This window comes from Coregonus clupeaformis, chromosome 34 (genome assembly GCF_020615455.1).
Source record: "Coregonus clupeaformis isolate EN_2021a chromosome 34, ASM2061545v1, whole genome shotgun sequence".
NCBI lineage: Eukaryota > Metazoa > Chordata > Actinopteri > Salmoniformes > Salmonidae > Coregonus > Coregonus clupeaformis.
Window position 1 is genome coordinate 19,902,920 of NC_059225.1, and position 25,009 is coordinate 19,927,928.

General features: G+C 47.2%; 1 protein-coding gene across 1 annotated transcript in view; it reads right to left on the reverse strand.

Moving 5' to 3' along the window:
* LOC121549750 (catenin delta-2-like) overlaps positions 1–25,009 on the reverse strand; it is a 347,253-nt gene that overhangs the window by 321,749 nt on the left and 495 nt on the right. The gene's annotated exons all lie outside the window — the stretch shown is intronic.

A 25,009-nucleotide genomic window follows, 5' to 3' on the forward strand; every position in this document is an offset into this window, starting at 1 on the left:
CCCGTCGCTCCTGACGGAGTTCCATCGGAGGCGTCCGACGCGCCCTGCGCCGCGTCCCCTGGCCGTCCCCGAGGCCGAGGTCGGCGCGCGTCTGGAGCCGCGCGTCAAGGGGGGGTACTGTCACGGTTTCGCCGAGGCTGCCTCTCCTCCTTGTTCGGGCAGGCTTCGGCGCTCGTCGTCTCCGGAATTCTAGCTGCCACCGATAGATGTTCCATGTTTCTGTCAGTGTTACAGAGGACTTCACTATCGTCATTTGTTGTTTTTCGTGGTTGCTTTATTAAATAAAGTCATCATGTTCACTCCACGCGCTGCGTATTGGTCCGTTTCTTCAGACGATCGTGACAAGCGCGCTATCGACCAAGAACATATCGGATTTTCAGCCGGAATCACTGAGTCACTGGACCTTAACACCAGATCATCGCAACTAGCTAGCTGCAACCGAATGGATGCTGTTGGCTAATCACCACCGCCCCCGAAGCAAGCACCAGTTAGCCTTGAATTAGCCTTGAGCCAGGCCCATCTCCCAGCTATCTACCTCTCTGTCAACTGGACGGGACCTCCTAGTGTCGACACGGAGCCCCGCCGGTCCATCACGACTGGTCTGCCGACGTAATCATCTGATGTGGTTTCAACAGGCTTCCCGTTGCGACGACCATGAAGATCCATCTGCTAGCCCCGACCCGCTAGCACACGCAATCAACATCAGTGCTTCATGCTCGCCTGTGCTGTAGCAGCCATTCAAACTGCTCCCGGTCTCACCTATTGCTGTTCACTGGACCTTATGATCACTCAGCTGCACAGCTGATGCCTGCTGGACTGTTCCTTTACACGGTACCCCCATCCTGTCTATCTGTCCTATTTATCTGTTTAGCCTCAGCCCAAACTTTCGTCGCCATTACCAGTTGTTGTCTTAGCTCTCTCGAATAACACCTGTGATTGCTTTATGCCTCTCTCCCATGTCAATATGCCTTGCCTATTGCTGTTCCGGTTAGTTCTTATTATACAATTTCACTGTAGAGCCCCCAGTCCCGCTCAACCAGCCTCAGAGAGCTCCTTTGTCCCACCCCCCATACACGCGGAGACCGGCTCAATCGGTGCCTCCAGTGATGCTATGTCTTTCATCGCTTAGGTTTACCTCCACTGTACTCATATCCTTCCATATCCTTGTCTGTACATAATGCCCTGAATCTATTCTACAACGCCCGGAAATCTGCCCCTTTTATTTTCTGTACCCAACGCACTAGAAGACCAGTTCTTAAAGCCTTTAGCCGTATCCTTATTCTACTCCTCCTCTGTTCCTCTGGTGATGTAAAGGTTAACCCAGGCCCTATAGCCCCCAGTATCACTCCTACTCCCCAGGCGCTATCATTTGTTGACTTCTGTAACCGTAAAAGCCTTGGTTTTTTGCATGTTAACATCAGAAGCCTCCTCCCTAAGTTTGAGTTACTCACTGCGTTAGCACACTCCGCCAACCCTGATGTTCTAGCAGTGTCTGAATCCTGGCTTAGGAAGACCACCAAAAACTCTGAAATTTCCATCCCCAACCACAACATTTTCCACCTAGATAGAACTGCCAAAGGGGGCGGAGTTGCAATCTACTGTAGAGATAGCCTGCAGAGCTCTATCATACTATCCAGGTCTGTGCCCAAACAGTTTGAGCTTCTACTTCTAAAAATCCACCTCTCCAGAAATAAGTATATCACTGTCGCCGCTTGCTACAGTCCCCCCTCAGCCCCCAGCTATGCCCTGGACACCATATGTGAATTGATTGCCCCCCATCTATCCTTAGAGTTCGTACTGCTTGGTGACCTAAACTGGGATATGCTTAACACCCCGGCCATCCTACAATCGAAACTAGATGCCCTCAATCTCACACAAATTATCAAGGAACCTACCAGGTACAACCCTAAATCCGTAAACATGGGCACCCTCATAGATATCATCCTGACTAATTTACCCTCTAAATACACCTCCGCTGTCTTCAACCAGGATCTCAGCGACCACCCCTCATTACTGTCAAACGCTCCCTAAAACACTTCAGCAAGCAGGCCTTTCTAATTGACCTGGCCTGGGTATCCTGGATGGATATTGACCTCATTCCGTCAGTAGAGGATGCCTGGTTGTTCTTTAAAAGTGCTTAAATAAGCATGCCCCATTCAGAAAATTCAGAACTAAGAACAGTTGGTTCACCCCAGACTTGACTGCCCTTGACCAGCACAAAAACATCCTGTGGCGTACTGCATTAGCATCGAACAGCCTCCGCGATATGCAACTTTTCAGGGAAGTCAGGAACCAATATACACAATCAGTTAGGAAAGCAAAGGCTAGCTTTTTCAAACAGAAATTTGCATCCTGTAGCACTAACTCCAAAAAGTTTTGGGAGACTGTAAAGTCCATGGAGAATAAGAGCACCTCCTCCCAGCTGCCCACTGCACAGAGGCTAGGAAACACTGTCTCCACCGATAAATCTACGATAATCGAGAATTTCAATGAGCATTTTGCTACGGCTGGCCATGCTTTCCACCTGGCTACCCCTACCCCGGCAACCAGCTCTGCCCTACACCCTACACCCTGTCAATTCTCGGGCCGACTCTATTCTCTGTGTATATCAATGATGTCGCTCTTGCTGCTGGTGACTCTCAGATCCACCTCTACGCAGACGACACCATTTTGTATACATCTGGCCCTTCATTGGACACTGTGTTAACAAACCTCCAAACGAGTTTCAATGCCATACAACACTCCTTCCGTAGCCTCCAACTGCTCTTAAACGCTAGTAAAACTAAATGCATGCTCTTCAATCACTAGTCTCGGTGGGTCTGACTTAGAATATGTGGACAACTACAAATACCTAGGTGTCTGGTTAGACCGTAAACTCTCCTTCCAGACTCACATTAAGCATCTCCAATCCAAAGTTAAATCTAGAATCGGCTTCCTATTTCACAACAAAGTCTCCTTCACTCATGCTGCCAAACATGCCCTCGTAAAACGGACTATCCTACCGATCCTTGACTTCGGCGATGTAATTTACAAAATAGCCTCCAACACTCTACTCAGCAAATTGGATGTAGTATATCACAGTGCCATCCGTTTTGTCACCAAAGCCCCATTACTACCCAGCATTGTGACCTGTACGCTCTCGTTGGCTGGCCCTCACTACATAGTCGTCGCCAAACCCACTCGCTCCAGGTCATCTATAAATCACTGCTAGGCAAATCCCCGCCTTATCGTAGCTCATTGGTCACCATAGCAACACCCACCCGTAGTATGCACTCCAGCAGGTATTTCTCACTGGTCATCCCCAAAGCCAACACCTCCTTTGGCCGCCATTCCTTCCAGTTCTCTGCTGCTAATGACTGGAATGAACTGCAAAAATCTCTGAAGCAGGAGACTCTTAACTCCCTCTCTAACTTTAAGCATCAGTTGTCAGAGCAGCTTACCGTTCACTGCACCTGTACACAGCCCATCTGTAATTAGCCCACCCAACTACCTCATCCCCATATTGTTATTTATTTTGCTCATTTGCACCCCAGTATCTCTATTTGCACATCTTCTTCTGCTCATCTATCACTCCAGTGTTAATACTCAATTGTAATTATTTTGCACTATGGCCTATTTATTGCCTTACCTCCATAACTTACTACATTTGCACACACTGTATATAGATTTTCTATTGTGTTATTGACTGTATGTTTTGATTTATCTCATGTGTAACTCTGTGTTGTTGTTGTTTTTATCGCACTGCTTTGCTTTATCTTGGCAAGGTCGCAGTTGTAAATGAGAACTTGTTCTCAACTGGCTTACCTTTTTAAATAAAGGTTATATATTATTTAAAAAATATATATATTTAACTTATCAGAAGCTTCTAAAGCCATGACATCATTTTCTGGAATTTTCCAAGCTGTTTAAAGGCACAGTCAACTTAGTGTATGTAAACTTCTGACCCACTGGAATTGTGATACAGTGAATTTTAAGTGAAATAATCTGTCTGTAAACAATTGTTGGAAAAATTACTTGTGTCATGCATAAAGTAGATGTCCTAACCGACTTGCCAAAACTATAGTTTGTTAACAAGACATTTGTGGAGTGGTTGAAAAATTAGTTTCAATGACTCCAACCTAAGCGTATGTAAACTTTCGACTTCAACTGTAAGTGCAAGGCATTTTTTGGGACATTTTTGTCATTTAGCAGACGCTCTTATCCAGAGCGACTTACAATTAGTGAGTGCATACATTTTTCATACTGGCCCCCCGTGGCAAACATAGGTTCCAACATTCCATTTAAACTAAAAAGATCAAGATCTTCAGTGCAAAGGTGGAACAGGTAGGGGATGATACAGCACCAAAAAGATGAACAGTCATCCTGTACTCGATAAGATCGTGTCTGATGTCACCGTTGGGCCACCAGAAGAAATGCAGGAAGTCACATCTTCCTCTGTCCCTTTTACCTGATGAAACTTCTACATCCCTTCTACATTGGCCATGAGTGCAATGGAACCCTGGTGGAAGCGAAGTAGTACACCGATCGGTGTTGGTCAAGTCAGGTCCTTGGAGAAGCTCTTGGTTCAAAGAAACACTACGAAAAGGTGAGGTACAATCAAACAAAACACCGGTGGTTTTCTTTCGTGGACGGTAAACCCTGTGATGTGGTATGTACCACACCTTGCCATCATCCCATTTCAATTGCTCTTTAGGAACCACTTCAGCATATCCTTTGTCAATAACATCCTGGAGAAAGCCATTGTACTCCTCAAAGAATGTTTCATTCCTTCATCCAGAACTTCAGAATGAGTACCCGACATTTCCATTCACCATTTTCAGTTCCAACTAGCGCCTAACAAACCCATTCACAGTTGAATAACGTGCAACATTTGTTTCCAAAACAGATGCGTCAAACATTTACAAAACAACAATCCAGCTTGCACATTACACCGGTATTGTACTCACGGTCTCTTTCACCAACAGCGCTGTTTTGCTCCAAGTGGCTTGATAAATCCATTTACTTAAATGTAGCGGCTTTCGAATAGCCATTGGAAAACCAGTTGCAAGATTTGAGACGCACATTTAAAATCCCATAGAATGTCAAGAATCCAATGGCTTGATTAATAACACTTTAAACGTTTAATTTGTAGAATCCAAAATGTAGTGCAAGGTAAACAAAGGATCCAATATTCCATTTAAACTAAAAAGATCAAGGAAAGACGTATGACGTTTAAAAAATGTAGGGTCCTAGGGGGTAACTAAAATCAAATCAAATGTTATTAGTCACATACACGTGTTTAGCAGATGTTATACCGGGTGTAGCGAAATGCTTGTGCTTCTAGCTCAGACAGTGCAGTAATATCTAACAATTAATACCAGTAACCACCCTCTGGAGAGCCCTGCGGTTGCGGGCAATGTAGTTGCCGTACCAGGCGGTGATACAGCTTGACAGGATGCTCTCAATTGAGCATCTGTAAAAGTTTGTGAGGGTTTTAGGTGCCAAGCCGAATTTCTTCAGCCTCCTGAGGTTGAAGAGGCTCTGTTGCGCCTTCTTCACCACACTGTCTGCGTGGGTGGACCATTTCAGTTTGTCGGTGATGTGTACGCTAAGGAACTTGAAGCTTTCCACCTTCTCCACTGCGGTCCCGTCTATGTGGATAGGAGGGTGCACCCTCTGCTGTTTCCTGAAGTCCACAATCATCTCCTTTGTTTTGTTGATGTTGAGTGAGAGGTTATTTTCCTGGCACCACAGTCCCAGAGCCCTCCCCTCCTCCCTGTAGGTGGTCTCATCATTGTTGGTAATCAAGCCTACTACTGTTGTGTCATCTGCAAACTTGATGATTGAGTTGGAGGCGTGCTTGGCCACGCAGTCATGGGTGAACAGGGAGTACAGGAGGGGGCTGTGCACGCACCCTTGTGGGGCCCCAGTGTTGAGGATCAGCGAAGTGGAGATGTTGTTTCCTACCTTCAACACCTGGGGGCGGCCCGTCAGGAAGTCCAGGACCCAGTTACACAGGGCAGGGTTAGGGCCTCGAGCTTAATGATGAGCTTGGAGGGTACTATGGAGTTGAATACTGAGCTATAGTCAATGAACAGCATTCTTACATAGGTATTCCTCTTGTCCAGATGGGATAGGGCAGTGTGCAGTGTGATGGCGATTGCATCGTCTGTGGATCTATTGGGGCGGTAAGCAAATTGAAGTGGGTCTAGGGTGACAGGTAAGGTAGAGGTGATATGATCCTTGACTAGTCTCTCAAAGCACTTCATGATGACAGAGGTGAGTGCTACAGGGCGATAGTCATTTAGCTCAGTTACCTTTGCTTTCTTGGGTACAGGAACAATGGTGGCCGTCTTGAAGCATGTGGGAACAGCAGACTGGGAAAGGGAGAGATTGAATATGTCCATAAACACACCAGCCAGCTGGTCTGCGCATGCTCTAAGGATGCGGCTAGGGATGCGGGGGTTAACATGCTTAAATGTCTTAATCACGTCGGCCACGTAGAAGGAGAGGCCACAGTCCTTGGTAGTGGGCCTCATCAGTGGCACTGTGTTATCCTCAAAGGGGGCGAAGAAGGTGTTTAGCTTATCTGGAAGCGAAACGTCGGTGTCGGCAATGTGGCTGGTTTTCCTTTTGTATTCCGTGATTGTCTGTAGACCCTGCCACATACGTCTCGTGTCTGAGCCCCGGCAGGTAGCTTAGTGGGCGGCAGGTAGCTTAGTGGGTAAGAGCGTTGTGCCAGTAACCGAAAGGTCGCTGGTTCTAATCCCAGAGCCGACTAGGTGAAAAATCTGTCGATGTGCCCTTGAGCAAGGCACTTAACCCTAATTGCTCCTGTAAGTCGCTCTGGATAAGAGCGTCTGCTAAATGACCAAAAATAAAAAATAAAATAAATAAAATAAAAGAACAATGTCTAATTGCTGACACCAAAAAGCAACGTTTGGGAAAAAAGAATGGTATGTGGATGAAGGTCATGCTTAGGTGAATAAACTATAAAGGGAAATAAATGTCTACAGTTGACACTTTTTTAGTTATTTCATGAAATGTTGTTTTTCGAAAAGGGGCGTTTTTTTTAAAGTACCGGGGTGACTGCCCCAGCAGTCTTTATAATGACATTCAGGAGCAAAAGGTTTTCAATAGATATTTTAATTAATATATTAATTTTTTAAAAGATGGAATATAATATTGGAATGGAATATAACTAATAACATTAACTTAACTAATTAGCTCAGTGTAACATTGATGTGGCAACTCTCTTATGCTCTGCTATTGCACAATTCTAAATTGTACATAGGTCACAAATAAAGCTATCCCCAGTAAAATTGGACCACAACTCATGAGCCCACCTCCTGTACTGCTCACACCTAATCCAGTCCCCACCTGTGACTAAAAACAGGGGGAGAGATGCCAATTGAAAAGCTCTCTATTAAAGACGTAGCTAGCTATCTGGCTATTTGACATAAAATGCTGTGTAAAATAGCTAAAAGGCTATAAAGTAACATTAACTGTAAAGCTATCAGTCACTAGTGGAAACATTTACAACTGCAATTAAGTTACATTATCTTTTTAATGTATTTTACCTCAGACGATCTAGTAGTAAGGTTGCTAGCTAGCACTCTTAGCAGCTTATGCTAACTAGCTAGCTGGCTAGCATTTACTGCTGGTGAAGTTGCTAGCTAGCAAGTTAGCATAAACTAGTGCTAACTGGGCTAGTCATTGTCTAAATGACAGGTAGAAACACATTCATAACCATAAAGGGGCAACTAGCTCCCAGGAGGCCAGTTACCCCCTAGTAGGGTTGGGGGCGAGTTGCCCCCAACACAGTCATCCAACATACTATTACTTTACTAAAAAATTAACACAAATTTTCTCTCTAAACAAGTGGATTATTTATATTAAAGCTTTCCTACTTGTATATTTACAAAACAATTATAGATCTAACATCATTGGAATATGTCTACAACCTTTTATTTATTGAAAAAAAATTGATCAACTTTTGTTGAAATATCTCAAAAAGTTGTGATGACACAGAGGACATTTTTTGTTGAGCAAGAGCAGTGGCAGCCAGGAAAAGTGTTGGTGGGGTTTGTTGCGGTCTCTCTTCTCTCCCTCCCTCCCTGTTCTCTGTGTCACTCGCTCACACTCACAGTAGCCTACAACCACAGCATGGCCCCTGCTAGAGCATCACCTCTCTCTAAATCCTCTCCCTCATGCCTTATCAACTCTGGTTAATAATAAATTATCTTAACATTTTACTTTTCTACTGCTTCCCTCACTTGGATCAGATAGGACCGGGTCTGGAACCGAGCAGGTCTATACGGAACGGGTCTAGATGTCCTCGGGTCAGTTCGGAACGGGTCTCTCTATTTTGTATTTTTATTTATGCATATCGGGTCCGGATGGAAAAGTCCCAGGTCCATTTCGGAACTGGTCCAACTTTTTGGCCTCTTACACACACACGCACATGCACACACACACACACACACACACACACACACACACAACACACACACACACACACACACACACACAGGGAGGATTCAATCCTACACACAATAACATGTACAGGCTTTATGCCTCTCGCAATATAATTCCCCACACAACCCAGCTCCCCTCTACTTCCCCACACAACCCAGCTAACCTCTTCCTCCCCACACAACCCAGCTAACCTCTTCCTCCCCACACAACCCAGCTCGCTCTTCCTCCCGACACAACCGAGCTCGCTCTTCCTCCCGACACAACCCAGCTCCCTCTTCCTCCCCACACAACCCAGCTCCCTCTTCCTCCCCACACAACCCAGCTCCCTCTTCCTCCCCACACAACCCAGCTCCCTCTTCCTCCCGACACAACCCAGCTCCCTCTTCCTCCCCACACAACCCAGCTCCCTCTTCCTCCCGACACAACCCAGCTCCCTCTTCCTCCCGACACAACCCAGCTCCCTCTTCCTCTCGACACAACCCAGCTCCCTCTTCCTCCCAACACAACCCAGCTCCCTCTTCCTCCCCACACAACCCAGCTCCCTCTTCCTCCCGACACAACCCAGCTCCCTCTTCCTCCCCACACAACCCAGCTCCCTCTTCCTCCCGACACAACCCAGCTCCCTCTTCCTCCCCACACAACCCAGCTCCCTCTTCCTCCCGACACAACCCAGCTCCCTCTTCCTCCCCACACAACCCAGCTCCCTCCTCCTCCCCACACAACCCAGCTCCCTCTTCCTCCCCACACAACCCAGCTCCCTCTTCCTATACCATCATTATCTTCCAAAGCAACAACAGAACACCAGGCAACCACAGAGAGGAGATGGAAAGCATACTGTACATGTGGTTTTAATGAATGGCATACTTCAACTATAAAACTTTCTAAAACGTCTTTTGACCTTCAAAGACAGCTACACAAACAGAAAGTTAATCAAACTACAAAAATGGGAACTAAATATCATAGACCTAGTATACATACAGTGGGGGAAAAAAGTATTTAGTCAGCCACTAATTGTGCAAGTTCTCCCACTTAAAAAGATGAGAGAGGCCTGTAATTTTCATCATAGGTACACATCAATTATGACAGACAAATTGAGGAAAAAAAATCCAGAAAATCACATTGTAGGATTTTTAATGAATTTATTTGCAAATGATGGTGGAAAATGAGTATTTGGTCACCTACAAACAAGCAAGATTTCTGGCTCTCACAGACCTGTAACTTCTTCTTTAAAAGGCTCCTCTGTCCTCCACTCGTTACCTGTATTAATGGCACCTGTTTGAACTTGTTATCAGTATAAAAGACACCTGTCCACAACCTCAAACAGTCACACTCCAAACTCCACTATGGCCAAGACCAAAGAGCTGTCAAAGGACACCAGAAACAAAATTGTAGACCTGCACCAGGCTGGGAAGACTGAATCTGCAATAGGTAAGCAGCTTGGTTTGAAGAAATCAACTGTGGGAGCAATTATTAGGAAATGGAAGACATACAAGATCACTGATAATCTCCCTCGATCTGGGGCTCCACGCAAGATCTCACCCCGTGGGGTCAAAATGATCACAAGAACGGTGAGCAAAAATCACAGAACCACACGGGGGGACCTAGTGAATGACCTGCAGAGAGCTGGGACCAAAGTAACAAAGCCTACCATCAGTAACACACTACGCCGCCAGAGACTCAAATCCTGCAGTGCCAGACGTGTCCCCCTGCTTAAGCCAGTACATGTCCAGGCCCGTCTGAAGTTTGCTAGAGTGCATTTGGATGATCGGGAGAATGTCATATGGTCAGATGAAACCAAAATATAACTTTTTGGTAAAAACTAAACTCGTCGTGTTTGGAGGACAAAGAATGCTGAGTTGCATCCAAAGAACACCATACCTACTGTGAAGCATGGGGGTGGAAACATCATGCTTTGGGGCTGTTTTTCTGCAAAGGGACCAGGACGACTGATCCGTGTAAAGGAAAGAATGAATGGGGCCATGTATCGTGAGATTTTGAGTGAAACCTCCTTCCATCAGCAAGGGCATTGAAGATGAAACGTGGCTGGGTCTTTCAGCATGACAATGATCCCAAACACACCGCCCGGGCAACGAAGGAGTGGCTTCGTAAGAAGCATTTCAAGGTCCTGGAGTGGCCTAGCCAGTCTCCAGATCTCAACCCCATAGAAAATCTTTGGAGGGAGTTGAAAGTCCGTGTTGCCCAGCGACAGCCCCAAAACATCACTGCTCTAGAGGAGATCTGCATGGAGGAATGGGCCAAAATACCAGCAACAGTGTGTGAAAACCTTGTGAAGACTTATAGAAAACGTTTGACCTGTGTCATTGCCAACAAAGGGTATATAACAAAGTATTGAGAAACTTTTGTTATTGACCAAATACTTATTTTCCACCATAATTTGCAAATAAATTCATTAAAAATCCTACAATGTGATTTTCTGGAATTTTTTTTCTCATTTTGTCTGTCATAGTTGACGTGTACCTATGATGAAAATTACAGGCCTCTCTCATCTTTTTAAGTGGGAGAACTTGCACAATTGGTGGCTGACTAAATACTTTTTTTCCCCACTGTACAGTGCTTTCAGAAAGTATTCACACCCCTTGACGTTTTCCATATTTTGTTGTGTGAATATTTAAATATTCCATATTTAATTGTCATTTTCTGTCAACGATCTAAACAAAATAATGTAATGTTAAAGTGGATTTATTTTCCTAATATTTGTAAAAAGTTAATGAAAAATAACACTAATATACCTTGATTAGATAAGTATTCAACCCCCTGAGTCAATACATGTTAGTATCACCTTTGGCAGCGATTACAGTCTTTCTGGGTAAGTTTCTATGAATTTTGCACACCTGGATTGTACAATATTTGCCCATTATTTATTTGTTAATTCTTCCAAATCTGTCAAATTGGTTGTTGATCATTGGTAGACAGCCATTTTACAGTCTTGCTATACATTTTCAAGCCGATTTAAGTCAAAACTAACTAGGCCACTCAGGAACATACAATGTTGTCTTGATAAGCAACTCCAGTGTATATTTGGCCTTGAGTTTTAGGTAATTGTCCTGCAGAAAGGTGAATTTGTCTCCCAGTGTCTGTTGGACAGCAGACTGAACCAAGTTTTCCTCTAGGATTTTGCCTGTGCTTAGCTCTATTCTGTTTAGTTTTATCCTAAAAAAAACAACGTCCTAGTTAATACACATAACATGATGCAGCCACCACCATGCTTGAAAATATGAAGAGTGGTACTCAGTGATGTGTTGGATTTGCACCATACATAACGCTTTGTATTCAGAACAAAAAGTTAATTTGTTTTCTACATTCTTTGCAGGATTACTTTAGTGCCTTATTGCAAACAGGATGCATGTTTTGAAATATTTGTATTCCGTACAGGCTTCCTTTTTTTAACTATGTCATTTATGTTAGTATTGTGGAGTAACTTCAATGTTATTGATCCATCCTCAGTTATCTCTTATCACAGCCATTAAACCCTGCAGCTGTTTTAAAATCACCATTGGCATCATGGTGAAATCACTGTGTCACGTACGTTAGAGATGGGTCGGACCAAGGAGCAGCGTGAAAGGTGTACATGTTTATTAAACTAATAAACACACGACACAGTAACCAAAATAACAAACTTAACCGTGACGGTCCACAGGGTTAACACACAAGCCGAAACAGGAACACAACAAAATCCCACAACACAGGCAGGAAAACTGGCTGCCTAAGTATGATCCCCAATCAGAGACAACGAGCGACAGCTGCCTCTGATTGGGAACCACATCCGGCCAAACATAGAAATACAAACCTAGAATATTCACACCCTGACCAAACTAGCTAGAGTTCTATAGGCCAGGGCGTGACAGTACCCCCCAAAGGTGCGGACTCAGGCCGCACAAACCTGACTGAATAGGGGAGGGTCCGGGTGGGCTTCCAGCCTCGGTGGAGCTGGATCAGGCACTCCGGAGCTGGATCAGGCACCGGTGGAGCGGACTGCTCTGGCTCCAGCGTGGAGCCGCTGACCGGAGCTGGATCAGGCACTGGTGGAGCGGACTGCTCTGGCTCCGGAGTGGAGCCGCTGACCGGTGCCGGACCAGGCACCGGTGGAACGGGCACGGGCCGTGCCGGACTGGTGACGCGCACCACCGGCTTGGTGCAAGGAGCAGGAACAGGCCGGACTGGCGACGCACACCACCGGCTTGGTGCGAGGAGCAGGAACAGGCCGGGCCGGACTGGCTTGGTACGGGGAGCAGGTATGGGGCGTCCCGGACTGGGAACCGGCACTGGAGTTCTATGACTGTCTCCGTCCTCTACACTCCGCGCCCCGTCCTCCTCCAGTGAGGACTCCTCCTTGAGCCCCCACGAGTGCAGTGGTCGGCGCTTCTCTCTGTCGCTCCCCGACCACCCTTTTAGCCCCCCCCAAAAAAATGATTGGGGCTGTCTCTCCTTCTCTGATCCCTTTCAGGGCCTCCATCTGCCTTGCCAGATCCTCTCTTATCTCCCGCCAAGTCCATACTCTCTGCTCCTCCTGGGCACGCTGCTTGGTCCATTGGAGGTGGGATTTTCTGTCAGGTACGTTAAGAGATGGGTCGGACCAAGGAGCAGCGTGAAAGGCGTACATGTTTATTAAACTAATAAACACACGACACAGTAATCAAAATAACAAACTTAACCGTGACGGTCCACAGGGCTAACACACAAGCCGAAACAGGAACACAACAAAATCCCACAACACAGGGAGGAAAACTGGCAGCCTAAGTATGATCCCCAATCAGAGACAACGAGCGACAGCTGCCTCTGATTGGGAATCACACCCGGCCAAACATAGAAATACAAAACCTAGAATATTCACACCCTGACCAAACTAGCTAGAGTTCTATAGGCCAGGGCGTGACACCCTGAGCAGTTTCCTTCCTCTCCGGCAACTGAGTTAGGAAGGGCGCCTGTTTTTGTGTGGTGACTGGGTGTATTGATACACCATCCAAAGTGTAATTAATAACTGCACCATGCTCAAAGGGATATTCAATGTCTGCTTTTTTTTTACCCATCTACCAAAAGGTGCCCTTCTTTGTGAAGCATTGGAAAACCTCCCTGTGTCAGTCTCGTCGGGAACAGAGGAGGACCAAGGCGCAGCGTTGAATGCGAACATATTTATTTATATAATGATCACACGATCAAAAACAACAAAACGATGACGTGACAGTCAATGGTCAAACACAAACCAACACGAACAAGAAACCACACCCAATGAATGCCTAACGGCTACCTAAGTATGACTCCCAATCAGAGACAACGAGCTACAGCCGTCTCTGATTGGGAGCCACCCTGGCCAACATAGATATACAAAAAACTAGAATACCCAAAGGAAACTCACACCCTGGCTCAACATACAAGTGTCCCCAGAGCCAGGGCGTGACAGTACCCCCCCCTAAAGGCGCGGACTCCGGCCGCGCCAACCAAACACCACAGGGGAGGGACCGGGTGGGCACTCCACCTTGGCGGCGGATCCGGCTCCGGGCCTGATCCCCACTCCCTCTCCAACCCCCCAAAGTACCCCTGGTCCGGCGTGAAGCAGCTGACCGGTGCTGAACCAGGCACCAGTGGAACAGGCACGGGCTGTGCCGGACTGACGACGCACACCACTGACTTGGTGCGGGGAGCAGGAGCGGGCCGGACCGGGCTGACGAAGCACACCACTGACTTGGTGCGGGGAGCAGGAACGGGCTGAGCCGGGCTGACGAAGCGCACCACTGACTTAGTGCGGGGAGCAGGAACGGGCCGAGCCGGGCTGACGGGCGCACCACTGACTTGGTGCGGGGAGCAGGAACGGGCCGAGCCGGGCTGACGAGCGCACCACTGACTTGGTGCGGGGAGCAGGAACGAGCCGAGCCGGTTGACGGCGCACCACTGACTTGGTGCGGGGAGCAGGAACGGGCCGAGCCGGGCTGACGAGCGCACCACTGACTTGGTGCGGGGAGCAGGAACGGGCCGAGCCGGGCTGACGAGCGCACCACTGACTTGGTGCGGGGAGCAGGAACGGGCCGAGCCGGGCTGACGACGCGCACCATTGGCCTGGTGCGGGGAGCAGGAACAGGCCGGACCGTACTGGGGACACACACCACTGGTCCTACGCAGGGATCTGGAATGGGCCGGACCGGACTGGTAACACACCCCAGTACCTCTCGCCGTGCCTCTACACCTTCCATCCCCTCTTCGACCAGTGGCCCCCGTAACCTGGCGGCCTCCTCTGCCAACCCGCTGGGCCGCTCTGCCGCGGTCTCCTGCTGGCCCGTCGTCCACGGCGTTAGCCCCCCCCTAAAAAAATTCTGGCCGTCTCTCCTACCCGTGGACCAGGTCTCCATGTCCCTCGCCAGCCTTTCGCCCTTCTGCTTCCATGTCAAGCCCTTCTCCTCCTCACCCGGCTTGACCCAGTCGAGGAGGAGAAGGAGATCTGCTAGAGATCTCCCTGGCGATGGCTCCTGGACACGCTGCTTGGTCCAGTCTTGGTGGTTTCTTCTGTCAGTCTCGTCGGGAACAGAGGAGGACCAAGGCGCAGCGTTGAATGCGAACATATTTATTTATATAATGATCACACGATCAAAAACAACAAAACGATGACGTGACAGTCAATGGTCAAACACAAACCAACACGAACAAGAAACCACACCCAATGAATGCCTAACGGCTACCTAAGTATGACTCCCAATCAGAGACAACGAGCTACAGCCGTCTCTGATTGGGAGCCACCCTGGCCAACATAGATATACAAAAAAATAGAATACCCAAAGGAAACTCACACCCTGGCTCAACATACAAGTGTCCCCAGAGCCAGGGCGTGACACCCTGGTCTTTGTGGTTGAATCTTTGCTTGAAATCCACTGCTCGACTGAAGGACCTTACATATAATTGTATGTGTGGGGTACAGAGATGGGGTAGTCATTTAAAAATCATGTAAAAAAAAAAATATGTCCATGCAACTTATTATGTGACTTGTTAAGCACAATTTTACTCTTGAACTTATTTAGGCTTGCAATACCAAAGGGGTTTAATACTTATTGACTCAAGACATTTCAGCTTTTCATAGAAACATAATTCCACTTTGACATTATGGGGTATTGTGTTTAGGCCAGTGACACAAAATCTAAATGTAATGAATTTTAAATTCAGGCTGTAACGCAACAAATTGTGGAAAGTCAAGGGGTGTGAATACTTTCTGAAGGAACTGTACCTGTCAAACGAGTGTGTGTGTGTGTGTGTGTGGGGGGGGTCAATAAACCTGTCAGGAAAGTGTGCAGCTTTTTAATGTCTAATCTACTTGTGCCAGATGTTTCTCCCCTCTCATGTCTGGCAATTGAGATTGCTTTTGAACTGTCAAACTTGAGGGAAAAAAGTAACCCCCACACACACACACCTCTAGACCTGTGTCTCTCCCTAGACTTTAGCTCATTGGGCTAACATGGTCTTGAGGAATCCATCCACTCATCTGCTAGCGTCTGTCCCAGGCTTTCCACCCCACATTACGTACAACGTGATGCTCCTCTCAAGGAAGAGAGAGGGAGTTGAGCAGCAGAAAAAGGGAGAGAAAGGATGAGAGAGAGGGAGAATTGAGAGACTCCCTGCTGTACATCAGTTGTTCTGCTGTAAATCTTGTGGGCCGCTGAGGCCTGATTACCCCAAACACACGCTGAACACATCAATGTTCATCAATGAGCTGCACAGCTCAGCAACGCACCACAACACAGCACCAGAGATACTGTATCTCTCTCACCCAGTCTCTCTAACCAACAAAGCACTCTAACCAACAAAACACTACACTTCTACTGTATATATTAGCCAGCCCAGTGCAATATAACTTGTATTCCAGACAGCTATACTGTACTGTATGTTGGAGCAGAGAGCAGAAGTCTGAGCAAGACAAGGCTGCATTAACTCACCTCCCCATCGCTCTCCTTCACCATCATGTGATTAATGGATCCAATCTGCTAGCAGTGACAGCTGCAAGAACGAGCTATGCGTTTGTGCACGTGTGTGTGTGTTGGCTTTGAAAGACCCATGCTCGGCATAAGAGCGGACTATCTGATGTCACACAGCGTCAAGAGAAGCTGCTATTGCCATGTGTGATTCCCATCACACACACGCGCACACACGATTCTCCAGCCTAGAGTATACATGCTAACAGAATACAGAACAGGGGATAATGTGCTGTAGTTTGTAGAGCTATTTTGTATGACGCGAAACACACACACACACACACACACACACACAGCGGCTGGCTGCCAGTGTTTCGACCGACTGTTTGATCTTTCTGAGATGCCTTCCGCTCTGAAGGGAATCCCACTGGGACCAACTCATCCCTGTGATGTCAGCTCTCTCTCTCTCTCTCTCTGTTCTCTCCCTAGTTCAGGCAAGTAAGTTGAAGTATTTCCGGCTCTATCTATTTACAGTAAGAGCCTAAAAATAAAATATATTTTTGTTCTGAACCGCTCTCAAGAGCCACATGGTGTGTGTGCGTGAATGTGTGTCTGTGTGTGTGTGTGTGTGTGTGTGTGTGTGTGTGTGTGTGTGTGTGTTTCTGGTCCTGTGAAACTATAAGCTGTCCCAGCACCAGCTTCTCTATACCATTCTATTCCTTATCACTCTCAGAACACACTCCACTGGACAAAAGTGGGGAGAGAAAAAACCTGCACACACACACACACACACCCTCTCTGTCCACAGCCCTGGTGTGACAGCAGAGATATATTTAGTAGTAATAGCTCTGTAATCACTAAATCACCCCGGTAACAATGAAGCTTTATTATCCTTTCAGAAGCAGAGGGGTATGGCTATGGGCAGTTAGTTAGCCACAGGGTGTGTGTGTGTGTGTGTGCGTGTGTATGTGTGTGTGTCAGTGGAGGCTGGTGGGAGACGCTATAGGAGGACGGGCTCATTGTAATGGTGGTTTCCATATGTTTTGATGTGTTTGATACGTTCCATTTATTCGATTCCAGCCATTACAATGAGCCTGTCCTCCTATAGCTCCTCCCACCAGCCTCCTCTGGTGTGTGCGTGTGTGTTCCCATCCTGATCTGACTGAAGTCTGTTTCTATCAGAGGAGAAAAGGTTCAAGGCTTATTCTCCCTCTCCTAAATCATAATCCTGCCTTTTTAAATTATGTACAAACGCTTACAAAAATCTAAGATGGAAGCATTCATCTACATAATGCATCCAACTAGCTCAATGACTGGTGCATTAGCAGCAGATTATAAATGCTTATCACAAATTGTTTTACAACCATACAATGATGGTTTCAAAAAGAACCTGCATCAAATGTACTCTCTATGGCTGTGGTTGTCACAGCTATGCAAACACAACCATGACTAATTAAAAAGCATCTAGACTGAATTATTCCACTCCTCTCTTGTCCCCCTTTCCTTGGAACCTGACCAGTGTCTATCAGCTCGAGTGAGGCTGCTCTCCATGGTGTTGAATCTCTCTCTCTATCTCTCTCCCTGTGCAGGCCAGTCAAGTTCTTCCACACCGATCTCGACAAACCATTTCTGTATGGACCTCGCTTTGTGCACGGGGGCATTGTCATGCTGAAACAGGAAAGGGCCTTCCCCACGCTGTTGCCACAAAGTTGGAAGCACAGATTTCCCTTCACTGGAACTAAGGGGCCTAGCCCGAACCATGAAAAACAGCCCCAGACCATTATTCCTCCTCCACCAAACTTTACAGTTGGCACTATGCATTGGGGCAGGTAGAGTTCTCCTGGCATCCACTAAACCCAAATTAGTCTGTCAGACTGCCAGATGGTGAAGCGTGATTCATCACTCCAGAGAACGCGCTTCCACTGCTCCAGAGTCCAATGGCATCGAGCTTTACACCAATCCAGCCGACGCTTGACATTGTGCATGGTGATCTTAGGCTTGTGTGCAGCTGCTCGGCCATGGAAACCCATTTCATGAGTTTGGAACTCAGTAGTGAGTGTTGCAACCGTGGACAGCACTGAGCGGTCCCGTTCTGTGAGCTTGTGTGGCCTACCACTTCGCGGCTGAGCCATTGTTGCTCCTAGACGTTTCCATTTCACAATAACAGCAGTTACAGTTGACTGGGGCAGCTCTAGCAGGGCAGAAATGTGATGAACTGACTTGTTGGAAAGGTGGCATCCTATGACAGTGCCACATTGAAAGTCACTGAGCTCTTCAGTAAGGCCATTCTACTGCCAATGTTTGTCTATGGAGATTGCATGGCTGTGTGCTCGATTTTATACACCTGTCAGCAATGGGTGTGGCTGAAATAGCCGAATCCACTAATTTGAAGGGGTGTCCACATACTTTTGTATATATAGCTGTATATACGATGCTGTGGAGTTTCTAGCTTTACACTCCAGGGGCGTTTAGGATGAGCAGAACTCTCTTTGGGTGTGTGTGTGTGTGTGTGTGTGTGTGTGTGTGTGTGTGTGTGTGTGTGTGTGTGTGTGTGTGTGTGTGTGTGTGTGTGTGTGTGTGTGTGTGTGTGTGTGTGTGTGTGTGTGTGTGTGTGTGTGTGTGTGCATGTGTGTGTGTGTGTGTGCGTTACTTTTACAGCTCTGAGTCTCATCTCATCTCCCTTCTGCCTCCAGAATCCAATAGAGTCAGAGATGCAGGGCAGTAGCCACTATACTGACAGGTTGGACAGAGATACAGGGCTATAGCCACTATACTGATAGGTTGGACAGAGATGCAGGGCTATAGCTACTATACTGACAGGTTGGACAGAGATACAGGGCTGTAGCTACTATACTGACAGGTTGGACAGAGATACAGGGCTTTAGCTACTATACTGACAGGTTGGACAGAGATACAGGGCTGTAGCCACTATACTGACAGGTTGGACAGAGATACAGGGCTATAGCCACTATACTGACAGGTTGGACAGAGATACAGGGCTATAGCTACTATACTGACATGTTGGACAGAGATACAGGGCTGTAGATACTATACTGACAGGTTGGACAGAGATACAGGGCTGTAGCCACTATACTGACAGGTTGGACAGAGATACAGGGCTGTAGCTACTATACTGACAGGTTGGACAGAGATACAGGGCTATAGCCACTATACTGACAGGTTGGACAGAGATACAGGGCTGTAGCCACTATACTGACAGGTTGGACAGAGATACAGGGCTATAGCTACTATACTGACAGGTTGGACAGAGATACAGGGCTTTAGCTACTATACTGACAGGTTGGACAGAGATACAGGGCTTTAGCTACTATACTGACAGGTTGGACAGAGATACAGGGCTTTAGCTACTATACTGACAGGTTGGACAGAGATACAGGGCTATAGCCACTATACTGACAGGTTGGACAGAGATACAGGGCTGTAGCCACTATACTGACGGGTTGGACAGAGATACAGGGCTATAGCTACTATACTGACAGGTTGGACAGAGATACAGGGCTTTAGCTACTATACTGACAGGTTGGACAGAGATACAGGGCTTTAGCTACTATACTGACAGGTTGGACAGAGATACAGGGCTTTAGCTACTATACTGACAGGTTGGACAGAGATACAGGGCTGTAGCCACTATACTGACAGGTTGGACAGAGATACAGGGCTGTAGCTACTATACTGACAGGTTGGACAGAGATACAGGGCTATAGCCACTATACTGACAGGTTGGACAGAGATACAGGGCTGTAGCCACTATACTGACAGGTTGGACAGAGATACAGGGCTTTAGCTACTATACTGACAGGTTGGACAGAGATACAGGGCTGTAGCCACTATACTGACAGGTTGGACAGAGATACAGGGCTGTAGCTACTATACTGACAGGTTGGACAGAGATACAGGGCTATAGCCACTATACTGACAGGTTGGACAGAGATACAGGGCTGTAGCCACTATACTGACAGGTTGGACAGAGATACAGGGCTGTAGCTACTATACTGACAGGTTGGACAGAGATACAGGGCTATAGCCACTATACTGACAGGTTGGACAGAGATACAGGGCTGTAGCCACTATACTGACAGGTTGGACAGAGATACAGGGCTGTAGCTACTATACTGACAGGTTGGACAGAGATACAGGGCTATAGCCACTATACTGACAGGTTGGACAGAGATACAGGGCTGTAGCCACTATACTGACAGGTTGGACAGAGATACAGGGCTTTAGCTACTATACTGACAGGTTGGACAGAGATACAGGGCTGTAGCCACTATACTGACAGGTTGGACAGAGATACAGGGCTTTAGCTACTATACTGACAGGTTGGACAGAGATACAGGGCTATAGCCACTATACTGACAGGTTGGACAGAGATACAGGGCTGTAGCCACTATACTGACAGGTTGGACAGAGATACAGGGCTTTAGCTACTATACTGACAGGTTGGACAGAGATACAGGGCTGTAGCCACTATACTGACAGGTTGGACAGAGATACAGGGCTGTAGCTACTATACTGACAGGTTGGACAGAGATACAGGGCTATAGCCACTATACTGACAGGTTGGACAGAGATACAGGGCTGTAGCCACTATACTGACAGGTTGGACAGAGATACAGGGCTGTAGCTACTATACTGACAGGTTGGACAGAGATACAGGGCTATAGCCACTATACTGACAGGTTGGACAGAGATACAGGGCTGTAGCCACTATACTGACAGGTTGGACAGAGATACAGGGCTATAGCTACTATACTGACAGGTTGGACAGAGATACAGGGCAGTAGCCACTATACTGACAGGTTGGACAGAGATACAGGGCTGTAGCCACTATACTGACAGGTTGGACAGAGATACAGGGCTGTAGCCACTATACTGACAGGTTGGACAGAGATACAGGGCTTTAGCTACTATACTGACAGGTTGGACAGAGATACAGGGCTTTAGCTACTATACTGACAGGTTGGACAGAGATACAGGGCTTTAGCTACTATACTGACAGGTTGGACAGAGATACAGGGCTGTAGCCACTATACTGACAGGTTGGACAGAGATACAGGGCTATAGCCACTATACTGACAGGTTGGACAGAGATGCAGGGCTATAGCCACTATACTGACAGGTTGGACAGAGATACAGGGCTGTAGCCACTATACTGACAGGTTGGACAGAGATACAGGGCTTTAGCTACTATACTGACAGGTTGGACATAGATACAGGGCTTTAGCTACTATACTGACAGGTTGGACAGAGATACAGGGCTGTAGCCACTATACTGACAGGTTGGACAGAGATACAGGGCTTTAGCTACTATACTGACAGGTTGGACAGAGATACAGGGCTGTAGCCACTATACTGACAGGTTGGACAGAGATACAGGGCTATAGCCACTATACTGACAGGTTGGACAGAGATGCAGGGTTGGTTCCACTACACTGATAGGTTGGACAGTGACAGCACACACTAGGCCTAATTGGCCTAAACATCAGTGAGGATGGAATAGGATGGACCACAACGCAGAGGTCAGCAACACAGCCTAAAGGCCATATACTGTCCAGTAAAGAAACTGAAATTACTATCGGCTATTCAGTATGGCTGTATCCAACTCAGTTTGAGGTCTTTTGAACATGGCTGGAAAAGGTAGATATGGGCCTCAGTCCTGGCCTTTGGTTAGCCCTCAAATACAATCCCATCACCAGAATTGAATAGAAAGGAAATGGTTGATAAACCTGAGAGGGGGAAAAAATATTATTCTCACAGGTGCGTATCACAGATGCCACACACAGACACTGACACCTGCACACAAGGACATTCAAAACAGGTGCATTTAATATTGTTTGTCACACATCATTTCCCACTTGACCAGTCAAAGGGATAATACCATGGTACTGCTTCTCAGACGTAAACACACACATACCCACACACACAGCCACACGCAACACACCTCTCCACTGCTAAAAACATGTAATTATGTCTGAACCATTTTCTGCCATGAAGCTCTCCACTCAGAGGAGAATCAGACATGTTTATGCATGTTGTGTCAGTTTACAAAAGAACAGGCGACTGTAACCAACCACGCGCCAGTCTACCAGCTGCATGGATGTGTATATTTACTCCGCTGTGGTGCACACACATATTGTGTTTAGAGGCCGGCCACTTACAATACATTAATGTCATGTGTGGACTCTATACAACCATTGGATTATATGATGCTAGAGAGGGAAAAATGCAGACCATATCATTTAGTGCAGAGGCAGAAAAACCAACCACCGGCAACAGACAAAGCTAGAAATGTGTGTCCAACATGAGATAACAGCTATTGTCACCCCCTACTCCCCCTACTCCCCCACCTCATACACACACTCACACACTATTACACACATACACATACACTCACACACTATTACACTCACACACACACTCTCAAACACGCATCCCTCCCACCTCCTCACCCTTACGTGAGGGGTAACTCTGGGATAGATTATTCACGACTGGGGAAATCACGATGATCGTTGCTCAACAGGCATGGCTTCTCTTTGCTGCTCAATTAGCCTTGGGAGACCTGGCTAGCCCAACCAATTACCAATTTGCTGCGTCGGGGAGCGCGACAGGCAGGCAGGCACAAACACTGTGCATGCGGCGCGGCCACCCTCGCCTGTATGCTAATGCTCCCTCCATTTGGTTAAAAAGACACCATTGGAGTAATTGATGATAATTATAGCACTGCACATCATGTTGTGATTTCTCCCTCTCTCTCTCTTTCATTCTCTCACCATTTTACTCTGCCTCTCTGTGTGTCTCTCTCTCCCACGCATCCCCTCTCTCTTTATCACTGTCTCTCAGTTTCTCTCTTTGTCTCTCTCTGCCTCCCTCTACCCCTCTCTCTCTGCTTCCCTCTACCCCTCTCTCTCTGCCTCCCTCTACCCCTCTCTCTCTGCCTCCATCTACCCCTCTCTCTCTCTGCCTCCCTCTACCCCTCTCTCTCTGCCTCCATCTACCCCTCTATCTCTGCCTCCCTCTACACCTCTCTCTCTGTCTCCCTCTACCCCTCTCTCTCTGCCTCCCTCTACCCCTCTCTCTCTGCCTCCCTCTACCCCTCTCTCTCTGCTTCCATCTACTCCTCTCTCTCTGCCTCCCTCTACCCGTCTCTCTCTGCCTCCCTCTACCCCTCTCTCTCTGCCTCCCTCTACCCCTCTCTCTGTCTCCCTCTACCCCTCTCTCTCTGTCTCCCTCTATTGCTCTTCCTCCCGAATGGAGGGATATGTGAGGGAGGAGGACGAGAGGGAGACCCATCACAGAGTGGCTCATTAGGAAAGATCATTCAGACTCAGATTTAGCCTCTCCATCGCTTCATCATTTGACATGCACACACACATACACACACACACTCAAAGAGAACACTAACTCACAGCGAAACGTTCGGGAACAGTGTCAGCATTCTGTCATGTGATGGGTTGCCAATGAACTTGGCCGGCAGATCAATAGACCCACCGACAGGTAGCCTTCTTCAACACAAAACACCTTCACTCCCCTCGCAGAGAGACAGAGGGGATACATTCACCTCGCTGTGCATTCATCTGCTCACATAATGAAGGACAAGGTGCCTCACACTCATTAGGACTTCCACTGCACATAAAGATGCTAATATTTAGGAAATTACTGGCTTGGATAGATAGAGAGAGAGGGGGGAGACAGAGACAGAGAGATTCAGCACCATGGATAGTAGCCTCAAAGCCTGCATTTGAATAGATGTGTGTGTGTGTGTGTGCGCACGCACATGCGTGCATGCATGTGTGTGAGATGACTCGACATAGAGTTGATGGATCATCTTAAGGTTCCTTAAGGAGCTTTGTCAATGATGCCAAATTCGTTATTGATGTTGGTGCCCAAATAATACACTAACAGAAACATGATAATGATGCTCCTGGGTATGCACTCTGTTCCAACCCAGCTGATGTATGTATAGATGGAAATGCCCTGACAATCTGAAGACATGGCAAACATCACACCCACCCCCCTTTCTTCTTCTTCATCCCCCTCCTCCACCTCTTCTCCATCCCCAAGTCAAAATACTGCGCTGTGCCAAATAGCCGATGCAAAACCCTCCCTAACTCCCGCCACAGCTATCGATTAAACCAAGACAGTGGTGAGAAACGGAGAAAGGGAGACCTCTCATTTCTCCCTGCTTTTATCACCACCCCAAACACCATCAATCTCTTTCCTTCAGTTTCTCACGCCTGTCTTTGCAGGTGCATCGTTCCGTTTTAGATTTAGATTAATCTCCAACGGACGCTAGGCTACTTAATCAGTATTCCTTGTAGAACAATATCAAAAGTGTATACTGCTACTGTATGTATGAATTTGTTTTAGTTAACCTTTTCACTCTGTCTCTCTGTTCTCTCTCTCTCTGTTCTCTCTCTCTCTCTAAATGTCTCACGCGCCGCCGACGGTTAGCTAAATTTGGGTCAGTCGGTGTAGTGAACTCGAGCCAAATCCTCACGCGCAGAACCGCCTCGGGTCAGCGAGCTCAGCTCAGTCAGAATTGAACGGATTTCCCCATCACCACGGTTCCTTCCTAATCATATCTACATGTTGCCTACATTACTGGCTATAAACCTATTATC